The following is a 27062-nucleotide window of genomic DNA, read 5'->3' on the forward strand; positions in this document are numbered from 1 at the left end:
GTAGACTCACCTGAACATAAAGAAATTAAGCAAATAGACAATTTAACATATTTTGGGGGAGTAATATTGTGGTTCGTTAGTCTTCCGTCTCGTCTCTGCCACTGGTGGTAAAAAGGGACTGGAGCCAACGGCTATCGGCGCTGCGGGGACACCAATTTTTGGCGACAGGTCCATAGTTGACTCTCTGTCTTCCACCGACCCTTAGAGTTTGGGGTGGAGAAAGATGTTGTTGCCTTCTAGGCTTAATGACTACCGAGGTCGACAGTAAACTAACTTTGTGTAATGCGATAAAGACCGTCTATCTTTCATGGTGTCGTGCATGGTGTATGTTTATATATGGTGTTTTATAATAATAATAATAATAATAATAATAATAATAATAATAATAATAATAATAATAATAATAATAATAATAATAATAATAATAATAATAATAAAATTTGCAGTGGTAGTGCTATTATTGATAATAGAAAATTTATATTGTCTATGTAGGATACATCAAACTACATACGGAATTTGGCTCGTTTTGATTCGACTCGACCTTAAACTCAACCCAAATCCGAGTGGAGTTGAAGGATATTTATCACTGCTTCTGCTGAATATAACTGAGTTCATAAGTATATGATCTTTCCGTATGGACATCACAATGAATAAACTAGAGTGTGAACACATAGCTTTGAAATATTGTATCGTTAAGTGTTTCAATGAAAATTGCTTTTTCCTACAATTAATACCATTTCAGAATGTATTATTCAATTTGAGAGAAGAAGAAACATATCTCGAATACTAAGATTAGCCGGTAGGTTCGAACCAGCAGCTTTAGTTTACTGTCTTCCGAAAATACTCGAAGTTGGACTTCTATTTGTTTACCTCAAAACAGCCGTAATCATATCGCTCAATCTGTTTGAAATATAAGCTTTTATACGTGTGAACTCAGTTCCTTTATGAAAACTGTTTTTAATATTATTATTTTATTTCTCGCAAGGTTGTAAGAATTCTATCGCGATTTGCTGACCGATTCCTTCCCAACAATAGGCTTGAGTTGCAACTTGAAAAAAGTAGTTTTCTCAGATGAATCGATATTCACAACATCAAATGACGGATGCTATTTTGTGTTTCTTTCAAGATGCACACGTTATGGCCCTGGATATGTGGCTACTTGCAATCTTACTGGCCATGTATCTATTTGATGTTACGGTTTGGTTTCTAGTCGCAGTACAAGACAATCTACACATAATTCGAGAGCGTATGGACAGTGATCACTACTTAGATATCATCAGTAATATCGTGGTACCATAAGTACGAGTACTCCACCCCGCATGTGTAGTTCAGTTCCAGCAAGACTAGTCACCAATACTTATTCCAGTGATGTTCAGGAATAGTTCGCATGGCAGCCTCAGATTGATTTAATTGAATAGAAGACTTGTGGAGCAGAACTAAATCTCGTAAATATGTGAGCAGAGGTGAGGCGTACTCTAAGCGACATTTGGCATGAGTCAGATATACCAAGAACTCGAAATGACATGTAAGACCTTGTTTCAGAAACATATCTGGAGATAAGAGAAGGAGATAGATTTGTCAAAAATTTAATTGGTTCCATGCCGGGAAGAATAGAGCGTGTAATAAATTCAGAAAGATTTTGGACACAATATTAATGTCCCCCAACTTAAGCTGCAAAACAACACTTTTTAAAGCTACCTAAACATTTCTGAATATATTTTGTAGCAGTAAACCACAACTTGTATCCAATTTTTGTGCACTTCTACTAACAAAAAATTTGCTGCAGCCTTTGAACTCAAGACCTCATGATTGTTAATCCCGTACTCTACCAGTGATCTAACATGAAAACATAAACCCAATGTGAAGAAACAAGACTTTGAATTACCGGTATTCGATGGCAATAATACTGATATACGTTGTAACTTTTATATCAAACTTGGAATATTTCGAAACACTTACATACACACGCACACAAAGCGAGAGGGTGAGAGATTCATATAGAAAAGCATTTCAGAGAACTAAACTGAAACTCTATGTAAATACTCATTCTGAAATAATTTCAGTCTCTTCACGTGACCTTAGGGGGATCGGTTAAAGCTATTTCTCTGGGACCACGGTGAGGCTTTGGATAGCCTCATTATACACCTTTCTATCCCTATAGGAATATATTTCAAAAACGTAAATAATATGATGTAATGAGTGTGTTGAGAAGTACACTCTATATGACAAATAGCAGCAAAAATCTACTACACAAGTTATCCTTTGCTATTAAAAAAATTTCTTAAGTTGTATTTAACATTCTCATTTATAACACAGGATTACTGTCAAAACGTATCTCAGTTGTTATATTTTATATAACAGTTGTATATATATATATATAGATATATATAACTAAATGATGAATTTTAATGCAACTATTTTATATAATTTTTCGTACATTACGTAAAATATAATTTCATTAAAACGAATGAAGCGGATGGAAATCGAATTGTTAACACTACGATTTTATATCCAACAACTTACTAAGAGGTAGTATATGCACCCTTGCTAACCTGCTTGTAGCCACATATACCTGACTTACAAGAATATGAAATTCTTCTTTACTGCAAGCGCTGTTTCTGTTCTACTTTGATTTTTTTTAATACGTTGGCGAGAATTATGTTCTATGTCTTAACTTTCAGCATTCATTTACATATAGTAAGATTATTTTACATATCTAAATGTTCTTTTACGTATGGAAAGCTAAATGACAAAGAAGCTTATGCAGAGATTAATAGAAGGTTTCAAAATAATGTATCAATAAGTATTTCAATCAATATTGCTTCTTGATATAAGAAATACACATCTAAAAATTTTTTTCCCGATTTCAAATGTTGCCTTGTTGGTTCAAGTCTGGTTCCCTTTTTTCCGAAGATAACCGAAGTTGGGCCGAGAAAACGAGTGCTGCCATTCTTTATGGAGCAGTATGCTTTTCAAATTTCTCTCTTTAATCCTCAGTTACGTGAAGCACCGAAAACAGATAGTTGTTCTTCCACGGGCGTCTTTACCTCCTAGCCCATGATCTAAAGGAAGTGTATTTGGGCCCGTGTCATTTTTCCTATATAAAGTTGGTCTTTACTCGAACTTATCAGTTCATCTTAGTGTCCTTCTGCTTTTTGTTGACGATTTTAAATTATACAAAGAGTCTCGTGTGTCCCTGAAGCAATTGTCCTTCAAGAAGACATGAATTACCTTATAGGCTGGTGTAAAATCTTGAACTAGAAAATCAACAGTGAGAATTTGTTATTACAGTTATCTTGTAAAAATTTTATGTTCCCTTCACATAACGTATTAATGATTTCCCTTTTACACATTTTTCCAGTCACAGTGATGTTGATGTCATCTTTGATTCGAAATTCACATTCCCTAAACACAATATCTCAATCTTCAAGAATTCAATGCGCATGTTGAGTTTTTTATCGATTTACTGAACTAAGCAATCTTTCATCATGAGTAACTTTCTTTAAAATTCTAAATGCGCCCAAGGCCGAATATTGCTCTCCCACATAGGCCATGGCATCAAATATACATCTCTCCAAACTTGGTTCCATTCTCAATTTTTTTATTCCTATAGTCCAGTTTCGAATATTATCTTAGGATGAACCTTTGCGCCATCCTAATACCTAGACTACGGGAATGCGCAAAAATAGCTCTGACCTGAAATTCATCCTAAAATAGTAAATGAAAAATTAAGAACGGAAACATTACTTCAGGAACTAACTTTACATGTTCCTTCCGTATATCCCAGAACACCCACGTATTCCATTTTGCCCACCCTAGGATGGCAATTATACAAAGATTTGATTTTTTTACAGAGTACCGAACTGATATAATCATTTAACAATTTATGTGGATTTTTTTCGAACTAACCGGTGTTTGAAATAGCATTTAAGCGACTTTTGGCGAAATAATACTACTCTCACATCGTTGTTAACACTATTTTTGTTTTGATGTTATTTTAGTTGTGTTGCTCTTTTTTTGTTAACATTTCCGTGTATAAAATTGCAGACTTATGCTGTTTCTGGGAATTTGTTCAATAAATAAATTCAGTCGTGTAAACATTATTCAAAGTAGAGATTAATTATGATATATTTACGGAAATAAATGTGTTAATGACACCTGAAATTTCACAAAAATTAAGATATATATATTTTTTGTGGAGAATATAGTCAACATCCTGCTATAACGTCTGTATCGTCGTAAAATTAAGTGTGAGAAAAGGCAAATGTTAAGCCCCAAACTTTAAATAGAAGCATTTATACTCAAATATTCCAACAGTGCTTTAAATTTTCGATATATTATTCATCGATACTATTTTGAATATGGAATCATTTAATTTAATTTATTCAAAAATATTATAACAAGTCAATTCAATGTCACGTTTTAAGCTAAATTGTCAAAAGTGTATGAGAAAATGACGATCAAACGTATAATTCTGATATGTTGCTCTTAAATCAAGCTACTGAAAATGTTTAGATGGTTTCTTCCATAAGAAACTTTACAAATATATCTAAAACGTTGGATACTTATCGTACATTTAAAAATAATATCATTGTTATGTGTATGTAACAGTATGAATCTCATATTTTACTTCTAGCTGGAGTAACAAATGGAAGTATTTAAAAATGTTACTGCGCTCCTCAGCATTTTCTACTTGATGATATGTGTTCCTCATATGGATGGTAAGTCCGTTTTTACAATCTTACTATATAGCTTTCATATTCTAAAGAACAACTCTTCGCTCGATAGAAAATAAATTTATTTCATACCAATATATATTTTACACCCAAATTGCCGCTGCAACTATGAATAGGGACCTTAATAACTTGATTATACATTTTCAAATATTAAGTGGTTCAAATCAATGAAATTAACATGAACATTAACCTGAAAATGTACATCAATTTATTGAGATCTAGAATCAGCCAAGAAAAGCTAAATTGTATTTATTTGTTTTACGTTTTTGGTTTACGTCACACAAAAGCTCTTAGTTGTGCATGGTTGTACAAATAATGTTTAACGTTACAAAACAAGTTAAATTTGAATATGGATTCTAATTTTGAGTTACTTTATAGGCAGCATTGATGAATTCTGTTACATGAACAAGACCACAAGTGAGATAATTCTAATAATTGTCTAACACGGTTTACCGAAATTTTATAGATAATTTAAGAAATTCTGATAGGAAATGAATGCAATACACACACACACACACACACACACACACACACACACATATATATATATATATATATATATATATATATATATATATATATATATATATATATTAAAATGATATTTTGAGTTTCTAGTGATATTCTATTTTATGTAGTTTTATAAACTAAATTTTTGTCAAGGAAATAGCCAAATGTCAACTTATTTATTTATCTTATTCATTTCATAGTTTACCGAGCGAACGAGGGAAAATGTTAGTTAATTATAAGTGCAAAAAAATGATTTTAGATATTCTAAAGACTTAAAATATTTAAGGTTTAGTATGAAAAAACATTTTCTCAAAATTGAGTAATGATATGGTTTCGAATATTTCAATGACTGTGGTCCTGATCTCAAAGGAGGTTCATTTAATGTGTATAATTGTGGTTTATGACATAGAAGGAGATTAATATTCTCATTCAAATTCGAGTGACGTTAATTACCACTGAGAAGGTCTATGAATTTCATTGCATTTTTCATCAATAATATGCTTTCCTTATGTTTTCCAAATCTCTTATGCGTCTACCTTGCTCTTGAATAAGATCTATTACTAATTGCGCTATCTTTCTGATCGTATAATATTATCTTTTATAAAATTTAAATAAAATTTATTGGAAAGACTTTTACATTAATGTTTACCTTTACTTCTGTCATTCATTCATTATACAACAAATGTTCAAACATTCCGGTTGTATATGTTCTAATGTCAGGAATTTTATGTCAATTCGTACAATTTGTACATTGCACGCTGTTTGTTGACTTTAATGTGCCTATATCGGATATCATTGTGGATTTCAACTCTATTTTCACTGTTCATTTTCTTATAGATTTTTTAATAAAATGTTAATAATCTTTCAAAACATTACTCCATTCTTTTAAGTTTTCCCACTAAACAGCCTGTTCCTTAGATTTATGCGCATTTACATTATATAGTATGATGTGTTTCGCACTTTGCAATCTGATTGTGTAAGACAGAATTTCTGTGCATTTCTTCCTCGTATGAAGCTAATATCCAATATCGTAGTAGTGATAGAGAAAAATCGAAAAATATATTTCATATCTGGAATATATCCCCTCTTTCTTATGAAATGATACTATAAAATTTTTGCTGTCCATTAAAATAACAATAGTAGAAGTCTTTAAACGTTTTTATTGCTCTTTATAGTATTTTAGCATATATTACGAGTATGGTGTAAACACAGTTATGAAACAATATTTAAAAAAGAGTGGAATGACTAGATATTGTATAGAGACCATATAGATAGTATAATTATTTATTCTGTTCCAATTCTTGTAATCATTTCATGCTCTTTGATCACTAGCACTATTTCTGAAACATCCCGTGACCGTACCTATAAATGTTATTATTTGGGAGCGCAACTGTAGTGATATTATTATTATTATACACTATTGCAATTTATGTGAAAAGATGGTTAACGTTTTACGATGCTTATGATTTTGAATCCTGTAATATTTTTTTCATGCGTGAATGATGTATGCCTACCGGACTTCGTTATAATTGGCAGCTGCCTGCCTTCCAAAGGTGCTCAGAGTGAAAGAACAGAAGTGTTCATTTTTAGATCCAATTTAGGTGAACATAGCACTGAAGGAAAGAACTTAATTGCCAATAGTTATTGATTTACTGTATGAAAATAACGAAAAGGCGAATACTACTTTTTTTAAAAACTGGTGTAGAGACGATTAAACTTGTTATATGAATCATTCCGGGATAAACTCCCAATTTCTTTCTTTTTTCGACGGTGACATTTCCTCTTTTGGTGTAAATAGAAAACTCTCATTACTTTTGTTTAACATGATGTTTGGAATAGAAATAAAGCAAGGTTAGTAACTTGTCTGTCTCCAAGAATTGTCTGTTTTGTGCTGGTTTGATGGCAATGATGTGAGATAACACCAAGTCGATTGTATGTGCAAGTGGAGGGTATGAAACAGGAAATAAGATTTTTCTTCAGCACTCCCTCGCTTTTGTTTTTCTTTCTTTTTTACGATACATGTCCTCATGTTGTGATGTTCTGATTTTAAACTATTTCCAGAGAGTAAGCCATTGTAAAGATACGATTATTTAGTGACGACCCAGTTAGAATGCATCTATCTCGCGATACTCTCCAGTAACATGATTTTGGTTTAATGAATGAATGAGTGAAAAGCTATGGTTATCCTCCATTATCTGAATTTCTAAAAGTGATAACAGATGACGCGTTGGATCCCTATTTCTTACTGCATATGGAAGTCCAAAAAACTGAATAGCGTGTGAGGTGCTCGGTTTCTACCTAACTATATTCTACCTAACTAACCTTTCTACCTACCATGAACACGGAACACGCTAATATCAGGTAAACTTCCGCCTCACCAGACCATAGTAATTACCTAAGTATTAGTTTAAATAATTTGATATAGTAAGCTGTTGTTAAACAAATGTTAAAGAAATAATATAAAAAGAATTAGATATGATAGTTTGTCAAATGATTTGGTCCAATTGTTTTGCATATTTTTACCTTTTACCTCCTTTCCAAATTCCACTAGAGCATTGTTAGGAGCTTTAAAATAATAACGGGAAAGAAATTTGTCTAATATACATAAATTATCATTACATAATAGCACTTTGGTTCCATGAAGGGTAGTCGAGAGGGAATAATCATATTTCCTTTGAATATTATTGTATATTCTCTATTCCTTGTAATTAAAATATGAAAGTAGGGCGCGGTTCATAAGTAAATTCATCTTAATTAAGATACCGTAGATGTACTCCCTTAATATTTATTTATTTACTTCTATTTTTCAACTTACTTTCTCTAAAGAATTTAATTTGATTGCGATATGTTATTATTGCCTTACACTCTACGTTTTTATTATCGGGTAATATATATACAATAAATTGAAATTATTGCTCACTTTTCTTATTATTGTTTTTGTTGTTAGTAGTATTAATATCGGGTCGCACTATTAACTTTTCTTGAGTTAAGAAATTGAAGGTAAAATTTTATCACTATAAACACTTTTAGCTTTCATTAACATTTCAAATTAGAAAATTTAATTATCGTAGTTCATTGAAGTACAGTTCAGAATTTTAATCATTTTTATCTCAGTCCTTTTCGGAAGGGAACCTAATACTCACTTTGAGCGATCGGATCTGGATTAACGATAGCGATAATTTGTGAAAACCTTGAGATGCCTTGCCAGGTTAGTGGAATCGCCGCGCAAGCGCTGTTATGTTCAGCACAGTCAGGTTTATTGTTGACATACCACTGTTGAGATACTTGAGAATAGACACATTTCTTGCAGGAAACACTTGCAAACTAGAACAGTGAAGTAGAAAACACTGAAAATGAACATCGGAAACGATTTATGAAGGCAATGGTATGGAAGGAAGGGACTTACGGATAAGACAGGTAGACCTGAGAAAAAGGGAATTATCTAAGCTGTAAACATTTGAAATATTGTTTAGGTTTAGAATCCTGCGCATATAATAGGCCGAAAGGAAAAAAATGTACGAAGAAGTACTAAAGGAAACTAACGAAAAATGAGAGATCATGAAGGTGGTAGAAAAAGGAAGGAACAGCAAGTTTGGGGAGCTTATTCGGTAATCCGATTGGACAACTGTGTTGACAGAGGGAATTGGAGAAGGACAACCTAGAATAATAACACCAAAAATAGAATATCTAGATGCAGTTAGAAACAAGGATCTTATCAAAGTATAAAACAACTCTCCGACGAGAGACAAAAGTTATAAAATTTCCATTTGTGCACCAACATATGACAGAAGTGAGAAAAAATAATTAACTGCACTGTTATAAAATATGAAATATTTGAATTTCTCCAAATATTGCTGAATCTGAACACGACCTACAACATTGTTAGAAAGACAACAAACGCTTAAAACTGAAAATACTTAACTTCGAGATACTATTTGCGTTACTGAAACAACCAAAAAACAAGAACTGAATATAACTTAAAGTGTATTTTGTCGATGATATTAGTTAAAAATTGAACCATATTGAAGTAGTTTCTTCTAGGTAGACGAACCAATGATTTACCTTTCAATATATTTAATTTTATACTACTGAATTGAGGAGCATTGCCATCCTTATGCATTTCTCTGATATATATCAGGAGAAAGTTAGCGAAACCTTTCATTATCAAATTAAATGTAACCAGTATCTTCTTTATCCTACATGCATATTATTAAACATACCCATGATTTCTAATCTTATTGTGCATTTGCGAATATATATAAAATAATGTAAAACTTTACAAAATGCTTAGTAGAATATCATATTACCATATTCATATTCAATCCTGGAAAGATAACTGAAAACCTTCATATCACATACAAGTGTTACCAAAAGTTTGTTCTCTTATCTTACTCTTATTATGCATACAGGCATTACGTGAAAAATATGGATTGTAAATATGTTCTAAGATATCGGATCACGATCTTGAGACTTAGGTTGGAAAGTGGATTTTATCTCATGGTTTAAAATGTGTTGAGTACCAGGATAACACATAAAGCACGGAGCGTGGAATTATTTTTGAGGCCTATTGCACGTTGCCTGTACGGCATACGTTCATAGTACTTTGTGTCCCTACAACGTACGTTTTACATGTTAAATGCATTATAACGGTCACACACGTACCCAACATTCGTCCCTATTACATTGAAGAGAAATGTTTCATTAGCCATAGAGCCAACATATGTCAGCACTAGTACTATTCAGTGTTCCTTCTTTCTAATTGAGCTCGACGTCTGCACTTTGATGAAATGGCTTCCACACACAGCCATGATCATGTGGATGCTGAGACTATTGTAGGTGTGCTTGGTGAATTATCAGCATCTGACGTAAGTCACATTGATTTAGGAGATGAAGATCCAGACTTTCTGTTAGGATGGAGTGACGGAGAAAGCGACCGTAGTTCTCGGCCGGATGATGATGATTCCGTATTGCATAATTATCTATGTGTAAGTTCGTCACATAGGAATGTACAAGAAAGTGACAGAAGGTGGTCCTCTCGTGATGACCAACCGTGTTTGCCTGTTTGTGACGAAACTGTAGGGTTTAACGTTGGTCTTGATCCTAAATGTACTGCGTTAAATTGTTTTTCTATTTTATTTGGAGCAGATATGTTCATTCATGTGCAATTGGAAACAAATCGTTATGCTGCTGAAACAATTTATTGATGCATCGTCAAGGAAAGTTGAAATTACGTTCTGTGTGGCACAAGTATGTTAGAGTGAAATGACTAATTCTAATTGGGACATTTTATTTGATACTAGTGAGAAGAGAACAATATGTATTATATGTGCCAAATATTATTATATAATTACTAACAATACACTTCAGCACATCTGGGATTTTCGGCAATAAGATTACGGTTTTATGTTTTCGCTAATGAAATACCATAACTAAACATTTTTGTAAAACTATTTATAGTTTCGAGAAGGTAAAGGTCCATTCTTTTTTCCAAAACTACTACAGACATTTTCATGGGTTGAAGGAACTAGGAGAGCATATGGGGCTAAAACACCAGAAAAACCTCCACAGCCATAACATAACACTTACAGCCCGTCCTGCGGGTCAAAATATGAACGACATACGGCGTACTGGCATAGTGCCATAAGTGTTAAAAGTAAATTTGTAAAGTTAAGGAAGGAAATATTCATAAAGTCATTTTGTAATTGATATATCGATTGCAGTACATTGATCTTATTGGCGACTCTTACTGTAGCAAGAAATCAGAGAATGGATAAAAACCTTGACAATGCTTCTTCGTATTGATTTATTAAACTCACATGAAAAAATATACATTTAAGAGTGAATGTGATAGTATCATTGTTTGACATTTATATGTCTCAACAGTGACATTTATTACAAGAGCCGAGTACGTTTAATTAATAATGATATTTTTTTATTGTTTGGAAAATGCTGCTACTATGTTCTGTATTGCAGATATGATGGTAATTTATTAGATTTTACTTTCATATTATTATATGCCCAACATACTTCACGATAGTTAATAATACAATTAAATGGATACAATCATCATTTTCTAGAAAGAACCTCATCTTGTTATAGTACTTACTTTGTTATAAATGTATTGAAAAGTATTTGATAATTTATAAATGTATTTGATAATTATAATTTAAGACTCAGTAGTAAAATGTACAATTCTTGTACTTGCAGGCCATCGACCAAGAAAAATGCCAGGTAAGAATCGTTTTAGTACACTTATTATTCTATCATGAATCTATCCTATCCCACTAGAATATGCGATTGTGTTGTATTCACAACCGTAAACGTTCATATAATAAAGATAACTGACGAAAAAACAAACAAAAAAAAAATTCTTCATACTTCTTAAATTAGAATATTATTTTGTATTTTAGGTTAAAATTTAACATTCATCCCTTAAGGACTTTTTTGGTATGTGAAATTCTTTTAGAATTTCTCATCTCTTGTGTTTCGGATTGGTTTACATGTTGACGTTCGTGGAGGAAATCGTGGAAATTATGATACTTCAGATCATATATAATGTGTAGCCTATCTGTATAGGCCCGTTTTGCAGTCAGATTTAGGTGTATAATTAATGAAGGCATACCTTAAATGGTGACTTTGCTAAATAAGTTAGCTGCCCGAATTCCCTTAGTAACATACACTAATATATAGCTTGTCTGAACTGATGATCCTTTTTTAAAAGCTTGAACAATACAAAGCATTCCATATTTCGGAGTAAGGAACCACATTATTCTTCTATGAAATATCTAGATCTCCTAATTGTATTTTGCGTTTTATATTAAGTTGAAATACATTTTTCAACTATGATTGAGTAAGATTTAATCGCTATATAAGATGAATTTAATTACTAGAATTATTTTATAAAGTTTTAACATTGAAGGGCTAGGCGAACGAGATAACCGTTGAAACAAAGTACTCTCTAGTTTATGAGAAAATCGCTAATTGTTAAAATGAAGAAAACTTATCTAATGTGCAATTTTCAAAAGAGTAGAAGATAATTTATAGACAGGCAGAAGAAACGCTTGAATTTTTCTTCCGCACCAGAACTCTCTTCTCGACATGCTAGGTAGATATTATGGAGACTTTCCAACTATACTAAAATAAATACATTGCTGGAAACTTCGATTATGATAAATTCAACTTTGAAAAATGTATATTAACACTAAGTAGCCTGGTTGTTGCGCAACGATTGTAGGAAGAGTATTCTTTTGTTGAATTAGAATGTGTGCAACGTGTCATATAAATCTCAAAATTAACCGAAATTTGATAAATGAAATAATGATCAGATACATATTATATATATATGAGTCTTTCTGCCATAATGCAGGACTTGGTACTCGGATGTATCAATCTCGTGGTTTCGCATGTGCGTGAGTAGAGAAGGGAGAGTGAGTCACAAGTCTTGCAAGTTGAATCAAAAACTAGCCACTACATAATTTATTAGCGAGCATTGTTACTTTCAGCCCTGGCTCTTTTATTTCGTCAAATGAGAGAGACAATATGTTAGGAAGGCTAAATTGTTTTAATGATTGTTACAAAAGCCATATTAGAAACAGCTTTTAATTATGTCAAAATAATAAAAAGCAAATAAAGAAACATATGTGATATTTGTTCTTCGGTGTCATATAGCAAATAAACAGAAAGCTAGAACATTGCTTCACATCATACAGCTTGCGCTACACTCTTTCCTAATCTGTGAGCACACGCCAGTCTGGCGTCGACGAGATGGAGGAGAAATCGAAGGTCAATGTGTGGGACGGTATGCACTACATAAGGCAGAGCACGACATTGAATATAGTGTTTGCTGCTGTTTTTTGTGGTGAGAAGAACAGAAGTGAAAGGCAGACGTTCTGCTTGTACATAAATACATCCAAGAGTTTGAATTGTACAGGCATGCTAATCAAAGTTCTCACTCCGGTGCTAGTGACACCCTTCCGCTCACAGGACCTGAACAGTAAAGAGCCAACAGCAAAGATCTATGAGCTTGCTGTTAAAATTTATTCCCTTATGGTTGCTGAACTTCCCTCCGCTCTCTACTTTCCTAACTTGGAATTTGATAAAAGAGGATTTTTAAATAATTTACACAATCTTTTTCGGAACACGGATTTTGTGTTCTAGCAGGATATAAAAAACAATTAAGTTAAATTAATTTCATACGTGGTTAGAATAAACAACTTGTAATACACAATGTAGGCCTTTATAATTCCTTCTAATTTTCTATTATCTTTATATTAGTAAATATATTTTCTAGAAAATACATTCCTTTCAACTAATATAGGAAACCAATATCTTAATAATTCTGTCTGAGGTATCTCAGGACACGATTTCGCTAATACCCAGTAAAGATTCTTATTCTCTCATGTGAGATTAACTGCCCTAAGTGAGTCTTATCTTCTCTTAATTCCAAACTAGCAATTTGATAATAGTACCCGACAACCTAGGATTAAAGGCAAGTTTCCATTTCCCAAAACTTGGCTAGGAGAACGAGGATGATAAGTTGCCGCAAAACGTTAGAAATTGTATATGGGAGAGTTTATTAAAGAACTTTTTTCTAAGCTGAATAGTATGGGCAGAAATGAAACAGCATTATACTCTGTGGTTTGTATCACACTTTAGTCAACACACAGAATCACATAAACATATCAACACACACAAAACATGAACTAATATTTACACATATGCTTCACACAGAAACACACACAACACGATATACCACAATAGTTTTTGGACGGAGTTAAGGCTTTTACAAACGGTAGATTCTCATTCACCAAATTTATAGTAACTGATTTTAGTGGAGGCCACTTCGGGTAAGTTTTTGTAACCCTAAAATATATCTCTAATACTTTTTTGTGTCACCGCCTAAACGATACATTTCAGGGTCTGCATCAGAGCAAGTAGTAAGTTTTAAGTTCTCAAACACCAACTATTGTTTTCGTGCAAAGGAAATAATACACATAAAGTTTTCCCTTTCAGTAGATAGTGAAGAACGTAGTAGTAGACAAAGTTATTACTTCTCAGTGGTACCTTTCAATGGCTTTGTCCTACTTGTGAACTGCAACATATGACTAAAGTATTGTTTCTTTAAATAAAGTTCCACATATGTTAGGTCTGTGGCTATAAAGGTCTTAACCACAATTAACTCCCTTTCTGTTCTTATATTTTGTGTTATAGTTTCGTCGAAAAATAGCTGGACCTTTTCTTCCTTTCGTTTTGATCATGACAACACATTTTGAACTTAATCCTTTCGTTAAAGGTCGTCGCAAGCTGTATAAGGGCCTATGTGGAAATAACAGCTTCCATCCATATATTGTTTGGAATTTCCCTCAAGATCTATGACAGATATTCGTCATGGCTCCACATCAGAGTAAATTTTCAGTTGCCTCACGCTTTATAAGACATTTAATGTACATGAAAATCCTAGAACTTCCTTTCTTTTAATCGTATGGTCAATGTTCCCTGTAATATCCGGTTAGCTCATCTGACTGGGGTAATTCGTTCCGGGGTTCCTAGTAATCTTAAACCAGTCCCATTCTTGAGTTTTGGGGCCCTCCTAAATAGATGGACGGTCCGATTATCCTGACTGGTATCAAATAAAATGGACATCCATCCATCTAGTTGATTAAAGCCTGCATAAAATTGACGCAGTGTCTGAATGTTTGTAACTTCCTTTGTTAATTTAAAAAAAAATAACAAATATATAGAAAATAAGAACTTTGATCTAGCAATTAAACCTTCTTATTCGTTTTAGAAAAACAAAATATAGAGAAATGGAAACTGAATGAATTCAAATTCAATGGAAGCTTCAAAAGGAAGAATATAAAAGGAAACACTCATACCTGTCATACATGATTCTAGTACTTTCCAGGGAAGTAGAGTTGAGAGTATGGTTCCCTTTCCTTTTTTATAAGATGAAGTAAGTCATTTACCCACTATCACAGATGGACTAGCAATTGAAGGAAAATAAAAATAAATAGTAAAATAATCGATTTAGCACAGAAAATAAAAAGCAAATTCCAAGATATTGTTAAATCTTATTATCAGCAAACAAAAATTGGAAACCATAGTTATATAGGAGATATGTTGGCTAATTTCTACTGTTTTGCATGTAACAAAGTAAATTTTAAGTGATATGCTCCACCGGAATTTGGTCACTGAAAAAAGAATCCTGAACAAAGATTCTTTGATACTTGAATGAAAATAAGGCTTTCAGGCGATTGAGTTAGAAAGAACGTCGGACATCCTTCCTGGACTTTCGTTGTACCTGCGACCTATAAGCCAAGTTAATTTAGCAGTTTCAGAAGAATGGTCGAACGAATCAGGAACTAAGTGATGGAAATGAGGAAACTATGTCTTCCAGGATTCAGAACTAAAACCACAAATCGTACTTCAACTACCCGATTTCTATTCTTTCTATGAAATTAGTTGTGATGATTCATTATATACTAATATAGGTATTGAGTCCGTTTATGGCATTGTCGGCATCGAAGCACAGACTTGTGGAGGAAAGAAAGTATTTATGTAAACATAGTCAACGAAATAAACACCTCAAAAATAGAACACCAGAGTAAATGCGAAGAAAATGATTTGTCTAATTCGAGTCATAGGAAGGTTGATGTAATAGTTAACCACATTAGTCAATCTCTACAAATTTGTCACCAGCAATAGAATTCGACTTTTATTCAGAGACATGAGAAACAAGAAAATATAGGCATAGTACTGTGTCGTCACCCCGAAAGAACCAATAAATTAGGTATTGTTTTTTTTTTCGACAGACCGCTCACTTTCTTCTGAATACAGGCTATCTGAGGACGAAATAAATGTAAAATTTGGCAATGAAATGCAGACTGAGACCTTGTGAAAGAGGTATGTTTGTGTACAAACATATTATAGGTTTCTTAAGATTATTCGTATTAAAACAGATCCTGATCTTGAAGTCCAGTGATAGTTAATACGAGGCCAACCCCCTTTTCTCCTCGAACTTAAATTACTGCATCATAAGATGATGAATCAGTAAGGGGTAAATGATTAGTTTACGAATTACAGCAGTTACAAACTGCAGGAGATGTAACAGAGCATTCTCGTGCAAATAGCACGGACCTAACACCTGCGACTTTCCTTAGCGACAAGAGAATGTTCTCAGTAGCTAGTCCTGAAGAAAATTTTAGTTTGGATCCTACTACTACTTCTGGACCATTACATCGTACTAAGGACTTTGCACTTAATTAGAGTAGCCGGAAACATGATTTATTTGTCGCTGATTAAAGTGAGAAAACTTCGGCGCAAAAAAGTAAAACTTGATGGTGACATTATCTGTGTTCACCCTAACAGCCGGAAAGATTCTAATGAAGAAGGGAACATTGAATCGTGGTCTTAGGTCAGAATCTGCGAATATTGAGAGAATTTTCGAATAACCTTATGCGGTGATTCTGAAATGTCCTTATAAGGAAAGAACGAAAAATTTCTTCAGTCACCCATTCCACCAGAAGACAATTTATCAGCTGTGTAATAATACAAGTAGTACTAAAATGCAACCTACACTTATTAGAATTTTAAACTTTTTGATTGCGAATATGCTACTACTGAGAAAGTGAAAATTACCAAGAAGAAGAGAGAAATCCAGTGTATCGTTGTTTACACTTTGAAATGTAGGTTCACAACTGACGTGGGAGCAATAAGTTATAAAATTCAGTGTTTAGTAAGAAGCCAAGCATGGAGCGGGAACGTAAGAGTTTTTAGTGAAGACTTTCAGGAGCTCCGGCCCCAGGTTAAATCCATGCTGCTTTCACAGAAGTCGATGGAAAAAAATGAAGTTTCTTAACATACATTTAGTGGAGATAAAACTTCAGGTAAACAGAAATCAGTTCCATCCGGCCCCCCGAGATGGTGTACCCAAAGTTACTGCTGGCATAAACTAAAAATCTGAATAGAAATTCGAAAATAGTCCTACTACTAAGCCGCAGGCACAAATTAGTCTAGACGTATCTCACATTAAAATCTTACAGTAAAAAGGTCATTTACGTACACCTCTGTCTCCACGTGAACATGAAAATTTCTCGTATCATTAATCAAACCAGAAGATTTTGAATGTATCCAAACAACAAATTTTCCCTACTTTTCTGCTTGTAAATACAAATCTGAAAATAATTTTCTGCAATCTTATGGAACGGTTTTGAAATTAAGGACTGGTATGATAGAATTTATCCGATCGTCTGCCTATTTGCCTCACATTTTTTGCATTTGACTGGTATTCAGTGGGCATATTACATCACCCTCCGTTAAGTTATTTAGAGCAAAATTCAAAATAAAAAAGCACTGCCCAGTATTGCTTATTATTCTAACATAAAACATTAAACATAGACCACAGCAACCTAACAAAGGTACCATTGCATTCATTTATGAACTAATGGAGGATCTTACATACATAAAAGGACACATGGATGAATCTTAAATAATGATTAAAATTAAGGTAAGTTTTAATAGATATTCTGAATACACTGGTGCTTGCGGAAGATGATATAATGTGGAACATTGCATGGAATTTCTTAAAAAATATGAAGCTGACGTGCGTTAAAGAAAACCCTGAAATAATTTTGCAACATAACTTTGTGTTCTGGCTTGTGTTTAAGTCTAATAACGCTCTTTCTTACCCAGGTGTATCCCATCTCTCTTCGTATCTCATATTAAGAGAACCTGCAAAGATGACTTGTAAGAACTCTTTGAGAAACTCATACCAGAACCGGTATTTGGGCTGGTATTCTCTGTACGGTCAAACTGCAAGCATGTTTGCAGTAGACTTCTAGAATACTAAACATGGGGCACAGTTCAGTCTGCTGACCCTTGGTTTTCGTGCATATCCAGTACTAGACACACCTGCTACGAAGGGATGTACAACAGCCCCAACAAGTTAATTATTAAGGTATGTAAAAGGTCCCTGCTACTTTACAGACTATTTTGACAACAATACAAGATGTTTCATACATTTTGCTCTAGTATCGTCCGTTAATGCTCTTACCAAATATATTTGGTGCCTATACGACTTTACAGGTACTGGCTACATTCTAGGAGACGACATTAGACTACCTGACACATTTCTAAATCGTTCTCAACATTTATATTTTGAATTAGAAGTGAACAAAGTTAAGAATGTAAATCATAGCAAGAAGCAATTTGATCTCCTTTTCTTCGAACAATTTCCGCGGTGTCAGGGTCGACTTGAGAGTTTGAGTGTTTCTAACTATCAACAAGGATATCACCCGAAGAGTCGGAATGTAAACTCAACGGAAGGAAGGAAACGTTCTATCAACCTACTTCTTGCTCTGCTTCAAATGTTAACCGATATAGTCTTACAAACACAAGACACCATAGGGAAGCGTCATTTCACCAAGAAAAAAGTAATCAAATTCTCATGGTGTTAGGAGAGTTGTTAAAAATTATATTCTACAACATTATCAGAAACCCCTTAAGAAGATATCGCAGACGGAAGGAACTTAACGCATTGAAGAAGCAAACTCTTTCTTTAGAATCTATTTCCACTAACGCACGTAAAATATTCTGCTAACCGTAACAAGGTACGGGAATTATCTCCATCAGATACTTCATCCAGTAATGAATCATATTTACAAAAGGCCTACTTCGAACACCGTTGAGTATCCTGATTCAGATGCATCTATCTGGAGAAACCCGCGATTTAGAAAAGTTACTACCATTACACAATTCTTCCCTTTAACTTCACGTATATTGCAAATAGCGCAATCTGTTTGCAATGTAAATCCTTCAACCTAGTCAATGATTAGTAGAAAATCTCTTAGCATCCCCTTAGGGAACAATAGTATGATTTGTCAGTAGTAGGCCTTATCTTAAAGAATATCGTACCGTAAATGGTAGCAGTGATCACAGTATCACAGAACCTCTCTATAATATCTCGCTGCCTATGGTATCCAGCTACCATTTACGGAACGATATTCTTTAAGATATATTTGTCTCTGAAGTACATATAATCATGACAAATTCAGGTTTTTAGTTGTATAAAAGCTAGGTATTAGTGTAAATTTCTACAAAAAAAGTTATCATCTTTTTTAGGAAAAAATACGTTTCGTTTTTAGCTTTAGGTTCGCCTGTAACAGGGAAATATTTACAAGGAGGTAGCCTTCTTGCCAGATTACAATGTCCCGCTTAGGATATCGTTACAGATTAGTATAAAGAGCAAAAGCAGAAACAGTCTTCCCTATAACCCTCACCCTTCAGATACCTAGTAACATTCAGTATCTTTATAAAAGCATCGTCCAAAATGAACCTTGCTAGAAGTAAAAAGTTCTAAAGTCATACTCAGTAACAGATTAGGCATCAATAACACCTATGGATAGACAAGTCCTGTAACTATTACCTCTTTTATGAATCGCTAGGTAGTTCTGACGGATGGGAAACAGAGGACAAATGTCCGATACCGGATGAAAATAATCAACTAGGAATTCCAGTGATGTGTCAGGATAAAACCAATGAGAACAGATTCTATTGCTAGACCTTCGCCGAATAAAATATTTCAAATGCTATTAGACCAAGACTTCCTTAAGACACGTAAGAAACAGTGAAGTTCAAAACCGCTATAAGACACACAGTTTACTCCAGCAATACGGTAAAATACACAGCCCTCTTTAAATTCGCATGGATTCGAATCCGACAATAGTTATGTGGTAAAATGAAATTCGGTAGAAGTTCTAATTTTCCAGAAACCCAATTAATTTATTTTTGTAAGACGAGCCAATTTACTAACTTTTATTATTGACTATTAGGTGAGTTATTTAACTCTTTAATGAGTCCAATTCGTTTATAAAAGATCACATGCTTTAATTCAAGTTTGTCTTGTACTATTACATGCGGGCCATTAGTTTTCTAGGGATGTAGAGGAATCTTTATTTTGAATGTTGTCGTGAATTATTTTCTCCTTGAACTACATATCAAAAAACTATGAAATTTAAAAACCACGTTAATCTCTTAGTGTATAGCGTCCGATAATCAGACGCGTGCTTCTATTTATGTTTCGAAAATAAAATCTGTGGTTTCATGTCTTCATTCCTTGTAATTCATGAGTCAATCAGGTCTATCTATTCCTTCCACTTTTTTCGTGGTTAACTCGGCAATCTTGGTTATCTGTACTTCTTTTGTCGAAAACGATAACATATGGGCTAGGATTTATACTGTTTCCCTTCGCATGTAAATAAATGTAAAGTGATTTATGGTTTAAAGTTTATATGATAATGGAAAAATAAATATATCAACTTTTATTTCTAATTGCATATTTTGTTAAGATTTATATGGTAAGTGGTATTCAATATTAAAGCATCCAGTTCATCGGACGATGTGCATGTGGGACATTTTGCATTCAGCACAAATCAATGTTTGAGTAGGTTATATACATTGTTTGTTTGAATTTTGTTTGTATTGAGTCTTTTGTTAATTTCAGAACAATGTTATATCAAATGTATTGATTTTATTTTTTCACAAAAGAGTATGAACTTTATTTAGGAATATTACTTATAATTGTATGGTTCTGTAAGGTAACATATGTACAAAACGGATTTTTTTCCTTTTGTCGGTTGCAAGCTTTAATCTTCGATCCGAAAAAGGAAGTGGTTTTGAGGAAACAATTTCAATTGATGAGAGTTTTATCCTCTGTTCTGCAGACCACTTTATAAGAGAGAAACTAATTTTCTTTGGGTACCAAAATTGTGAAATTTGCAATAGTTCAGGTTAGATGACTTGTTTGCTTCCACCTAATTATTATGCCTATCTTTACATCACCATATAGTGTTACCAGCTTTATGTTGAGAGTATGCTGTTGTGAAATTATCTAACAACACATTAACATTATTTACTGCATGAAGAACAGTATTTTCATTCATAGCGTGTTAAAAACAATGTATACATTGGGTAATATAAGGCTTGTTATAATATTGCCATTACAAGTTCTCTCCTTTTTATAGACGCCACATCAGAAAACACCGTATCGGTACTGCTGTACAAAGTAGTTTGGAACATTTACACATAGAGAAGGATGATATTCAGCAAAGACACACAAGACAAAAAATAGAACCATTTACCATTAATCGAATATATGAATATTCCTTATGCTTTTTGGCTCCATGACAAGATTAACCTGAGACACCAACTTTTTGTACATAAAGACTTCAGTTTTTGGCTCTCAATAAAACACCGCTTAGCCAGTCTATAGGGTATGACGAAGATCAGTTTACACTTACTCCTCCTTTCCTTCAGGCAGTAGTATATTATATTAAGTCGCATTCGTTTTCATATCATGATGCGTGTGCGCGTACTCAATATGATTCAGGTAACCATGAGCGCGATCCTTCTCATATCCCTTTTGGATTTGTTATCTTCACGTTTGGAAGTGGTCCCACGACACTGCTACGTGATTAGTGGCCGACTCGTTATGGGCTCTATCTGTATAGATTTTCCATATGCAGTTGGTCAGATTCGATAACTCAGAATGAGCTCGATATTTCTCTCCGATGCCCACTGCTTGCTCATCAGGATGTTGGCCATGATGTTTATAAACATACTATTCTGTACAAAAATATATCAATCTGGCGTTATCATCACTTACACCAACTTTATGGGAGTCTTACTCGGATACCCCCTACTCGAGTAACGGTGACACTGATGGCCTCTTCTCAAACGATATTAATTACCCACTATACCAGAGGAAGAAGTTATCTTTCTGCTCTCCGTTCGGGACGGATGTAGAGGATATAGAGGATGTAGAGGATTCAATTCTTTGTGCCACCTGAATGGAATATCAACTTATTTCCAGGCAAAAATCATCCGATTGAGGTGTCAGTAATCAGTCATAAATCCGATACACAATCAGAGACTCAATTTCAAACCGTCAAAGGAAACGCAATGAGCACAATAAATAGAAGGATGAAACCATAGCCTTTTACGAGTAGATTTTACACCTTTATCGAACATAACAGAGGATAATAAAACCTATTAATAAAGCTTGTATGAGCATATCACAGCCTACAACTCGTTCTCTTTTTATAACCACTTATTGGATATATATTCGTTTTTCTTTACGCCCCTTTTTTCAACCCTTATTTTAACATAAAAAAATTGCATAAGACTATGAACATACATTCCAATCACAAATGACACGTAGACTACGAGCACATATTTTCGCACCCCCATGTAACATAGCAAAGTTAATGAGAGAGTAAGAGACCTAATTGACCCTTATTCAACTTAGCATTAATTATATAAAGCTAAAAACACAAATTCCAATTGGAAACTGCACAGAAACATAGAGGAGTTGATTAAAAAGGATGACTAATTTTTGACCCTTAACAAGAAACACTATAAACAACTTCTTAACTCCTATATAACACAGTTTATACAAGAAAGGACACAACCCTATGTAACATTTTGTTCTCTTCTTCGACTTAACACATGACAACTTTTTCAGCCCCTTCTTAACACAGAAAAGATTACACAAAATACTATGATGAAATAAGTAGCTCATAGACCTGGTTATACTGTTAAAAGAGGTCAGCTTATAGCAAATTGTACTTTTCCTTAAAAACTCGTTCCCCTATATAATTATTTTCCACAAGGTCAATATAACATAGCAAAACTTAAAACACACATTCTAACGCCTATTTAGTACAGCAGAAATTGCACACAATAAACAAAAAGAAAACATATTCCAACGCCTTACAGTAGAATTTTAAAACTTCAGTTTTACCAACCCTTACGTAACAGTAGAGTTTACACACGAATGGTTATGACTTGTTCTCTTCCAAGACACCTTTTTTTAAGGAGGTCTAAGGCAAAACTCCCACAGTCAAAACTCTTACACTCATGAAATGTCAAAACGCCCACACAATCGGTCATAACTCCCAAACAAACGGAAAAATCTCCCAAATGTGTGAACGGCCAAAACACCCACAGCCAAAACCCAACACTCTAGAACTTTCAAAATGCCCACAGAATCGGTTATAACTCCCAAACAAATGGACAAATTTCCCACATGCAGAAATTGTCAGAACGGCCACACAAATGAACAAAACTCGCACACATTCGCACAGATTTCCAACATTTTCAAATCATTCTGGTTGCACGTCTGGTAAGTTTCACACGCTGAAAATAATACAAAGAAGTCCGAAAAACGCTTATGATCCAAAGTGGACAAGGTGATAGACTGACAAATCCCAGACACTTAAACTGACATAACTCCCACACAAATGGACAAAACTACATACGTCAAAACGGACACAAATCCTACACAAATGCACAAATACCACACACATCGAAACGGGAATAAGTCCCACACAGATGGACAAAACCCCACACGTCAAAATGGTCACAGTTCCACACAAATGAACAAACCATCAGCACGTCGTAACGGTCATAATTTCCATCCAAATGGACAAAAACCCTTCACGTCAAAACTGTCATAACTCCTACTCAATTACAGTTATTCACATGTAGATAACATTCATTATAACTTATGAAATCATTTTCTTCTTCTGTCATCAGGGGAAGTGCGCTGCAATTTGTGTAAACGGCATTTCTTACTCCATTGTATACTCAAGCAGAACACCATCATAATATAGATGTAAACAGCCTTTCTACGTAAACATTAGGTCATTTAAGTTAGGAGGAAGACAAACGACAGAGTGACTAATTATGTCCATCTGTATTTTGATGCAGACTACGCTAAGATTATTTTCCACAACTTGCACACATTTCTCGAGTCCTTGCCGAGCCAAGTGGGATTGTCTGAAAACTGTCCAACTGGAAATGTAAAATATTCGATGTACTTTTCCGTGCTGTGAAAGAAAATGAAGTTACTGAACATTGATTTCCGGCCAATATGAACTTAAGTAAAAAATCAAGTTAATTGTAGGTTATATTAAAGTGAATGCTGGTACGAAACTTGAAAAGAAACATTTAGTACTACTTCACGTTGAAATAACTGTTCAAAAATATGAAATACAAAATAATAAAAAAATAACTAAATAATTCTTGAACCACCCGACCGATCTTGATCAAAGTTTCAACATAGATAATGTTCGGGCCTGGACAAGCTTTAATCATTTCTCTCTGGCGATCCAATTTAGGAGAGGGGTAGGGAAATATATATAAAAATAATTGGAAGTGACTGATATAAGTGCTGAATCCATAGTTTTCGAGGTCGCTGAGACGAACAGTGACAATTCTGATGCCTTTTAAACCCAAATTCAACCTTCAGCAGACTCGTAGACGGGGGATGCCAACATGTAAAAATAATTGAAAATGACCTATATTAGTGTTGAATTCATAGTTTCTGGGGTCCCAGTTCTGGTACCCTTCATCTCCAAAAGGAAACGTATTCTTCTTGCTTGAAAATCGAGCATTCTGCTGGTGCGAAGCGTTTGTGGTAGCAGAGAATAACGAAGATTTCACGCGAGGAATGGTTACGTATTGTGAAGTTCGTATTATAATTGATCCCCTGTGCGTTGCGCGGGACGGTCGATTGGTTTCACAGAAGTACTATAGTAGTCACGTCAGTATTTTGCTGTTCAGTTGTCTTTCGTTATCTACTGATTATTAGCAGTTTTGAGTCTTACTACTTGCACCATATGTCTTCCACCCAGAGACTGGAATACCTGAATTATCATATTATATGAGATGGGTAAAGGCGGAGTGGATACTCTTGACGAAAAGTGTACAGATTACACATCAAATTGTCGAACAAGACGATAGCCATTGATAATTTTCCTTATCCTGGTGGATGTTGGGTGTGATGTCAATGCGTATGTCTTGCATCTCGTTGACGCTAAATCCGCAGTGATGGCAATACTTGATTTCATAAAACATTGGTAAAAGGATTTGTTAGGCCTCACATAGAACGTAGATTGTTCATCCGACATCTAACATGAGAGATGAGTTTTTCAATCAAGAGCATACTACAGCTTGAAGGAGAGTTTTCCACCAACGTGCACAAGGATTTGAAGAGTCTGTCAACTGATTTTTAAGCGAAAAAAAAGATATTCGTTTAGCGGTGTGGGTTACCGATTCCCTTGCAGTGCAGAAAAAAAAGATATAAGTGTCTACCTGAAGAAGGTGCATGCTGTAGCTACAACTGTACTTGCTTGTAAGTTTATAAAAGCTAAAATTTAACGTTTCATTCTCCGTTTTACTGAATTTTTATTCTCAGTGCATCCATAAGAGCGATTTTATATTAGTGTTGTTTTGACTACATAGAAACAGGGAAAAAATTGAGTATTTCAACAATTACAATTTTAGAATGACATTGAAACCAAAGTTGCTTATTTTGACTATGTTCTCTTTCTCATTGTTTCAGAAATATCAAGATTTTTACAACGTGAAATTACTGTTTTATTTTTCTATAAGCAACTAAGATATTTAGGATAGCATTTTAAAACATATGCACTAAAACTACTTTTCACCCATAGTACTGTATAGGGTGTGTGGGAGAGGAAAAATGAAAAGAAACTCCACCGACACACAGAATGAAAGTGGGGAATTCAGCTTGTAATACAGGTACTGGGCTCGGACGGCTTTCCTTTGAAGTATAAGATCATTCGGGATGCAAGAGAAATTTACGAGGAATTTCTATAAAAAGAAGAGAGACAAGGTTTGGAATAGGAATATTGGGTTAGGAAAGGAATACCTTCATTATGGCGTCCGGGCGTGCGTCAGGTTCTCCTTGGTGTTCTGGTCCCCGGCGTCTCGCTCTCTCTCTCTCTCTCTCTCTCTCTCTCTCTCTCTCTCTCTCTCTCTCTGGTCAGGTTCTGGTCTACTGACAAGACGCAGCGGCCATCTACCGGTTCGAAGTAGGAGTCCAAAGCAACTCCAATTCTCCATCATAACTCCAATCGCAACTCCTCAGATTCCAGCTTGCAATCCAATCCACAATCCGAATCCCCAAAATCCCCGAGGCGAAATTATCATGGGCTATTTAATGAAACTCCCCGCGCTCGGCGACTATTCTAGATGATCTCAGAAGCGAGTCCCAGACGTCATGGAAGCTGTGGTTAATGTGTTGGGAGGAGTCAGGATGAGAAAACAGGAAAAGAAAACAGGTAGGTGGAACATAAGTGAAAGGCTAATGTTAATACGGTAGAATTAGACAAAAATACAGGGGAGCGGGTGAAGAAAAGTAGAGGGAAAAGAAGACAAAAAGAATTAAGTATTAATATGATTTCTAATTGGTGCCCAAGGAACAAATAATACTAAACAATACACAATCATAGCAAAGGCAACATTTGGAGAAGGGTGGGTGGATGGGGGTGGGACCAGAATAATCTTAAGGCTGAAACCATTTCCTGTTTCAGCTAATAATCTTTACAACAGGAGGGACCAGGTTATACCGCCTAGCACTCGGTTCAAACAAAAAAAATAAATCATTATGCTTATTCTAGTAACAGTGGCGGGGGTCTGGGGCACAAAAGGTAAACCGAAGAAAGAAAAAAATAACGCGATAAACGAATTATATATTTGAAAAGTACATACGCTAAGTTTCATTGCTTGATGGGGTAGGTACACTCAAAATCAAAACAATTGTGATCCCAGTAGAGATTTACTCAAATTGATCAAACGTCTCCATTCTATCTCCAATACTTGGTAGGCAACTGGCGGCAAAGTTAGAAATAAGTTAGATAATTGCGTAAGAAATGAGTTTCTGTGGAATCTCGTGTATCATTGACCTTAAGGCGAGATTCCGAAACAGATGTCTCTTTAGATAAAGGTACTCAT

At 34.4% G+C, this 27062-nt stretch overlaps 1 long non-coding RNA gene across 1 annotated transcript in view; it reads left to right on the forward strand.

The window, feature by feature from the left end:
• LOC145683325 (uncharacterized) overlaps positions 1 to 27062 on the forward strand; it is a 366867-nt gene that overhangs the window by 128153 nt on the left and 211652 nt on the right. Inside the window, exons 2-3 of the long non-coding RNA XR_014131044.1 lie at positions 4637 to 4721; positions 11454 to 11477. This is a non-coding gene — a long non-coding RNA (uncharacterized LOC145683325). The remainder of the gene's footprint in view (positions 1 to 4636; positions 4722 to 11453; positions 11478 to 27062) is intronic.

The sequence above is a fragment of the Thermobia domestica genome, chromosome 4 (genome assembly GCF_964235325.1).
Source record: "Thermobia domestica chromosome 4, izTheDome1.hap1.1, whole genome shotgun sequence".
NCBI classification, from domain to species: Eukaryota; Metazoa; Arthropoda; class Insecta; order Zygentoma; family Lepismatidae; genus Thermobia; species Thermobia domestica.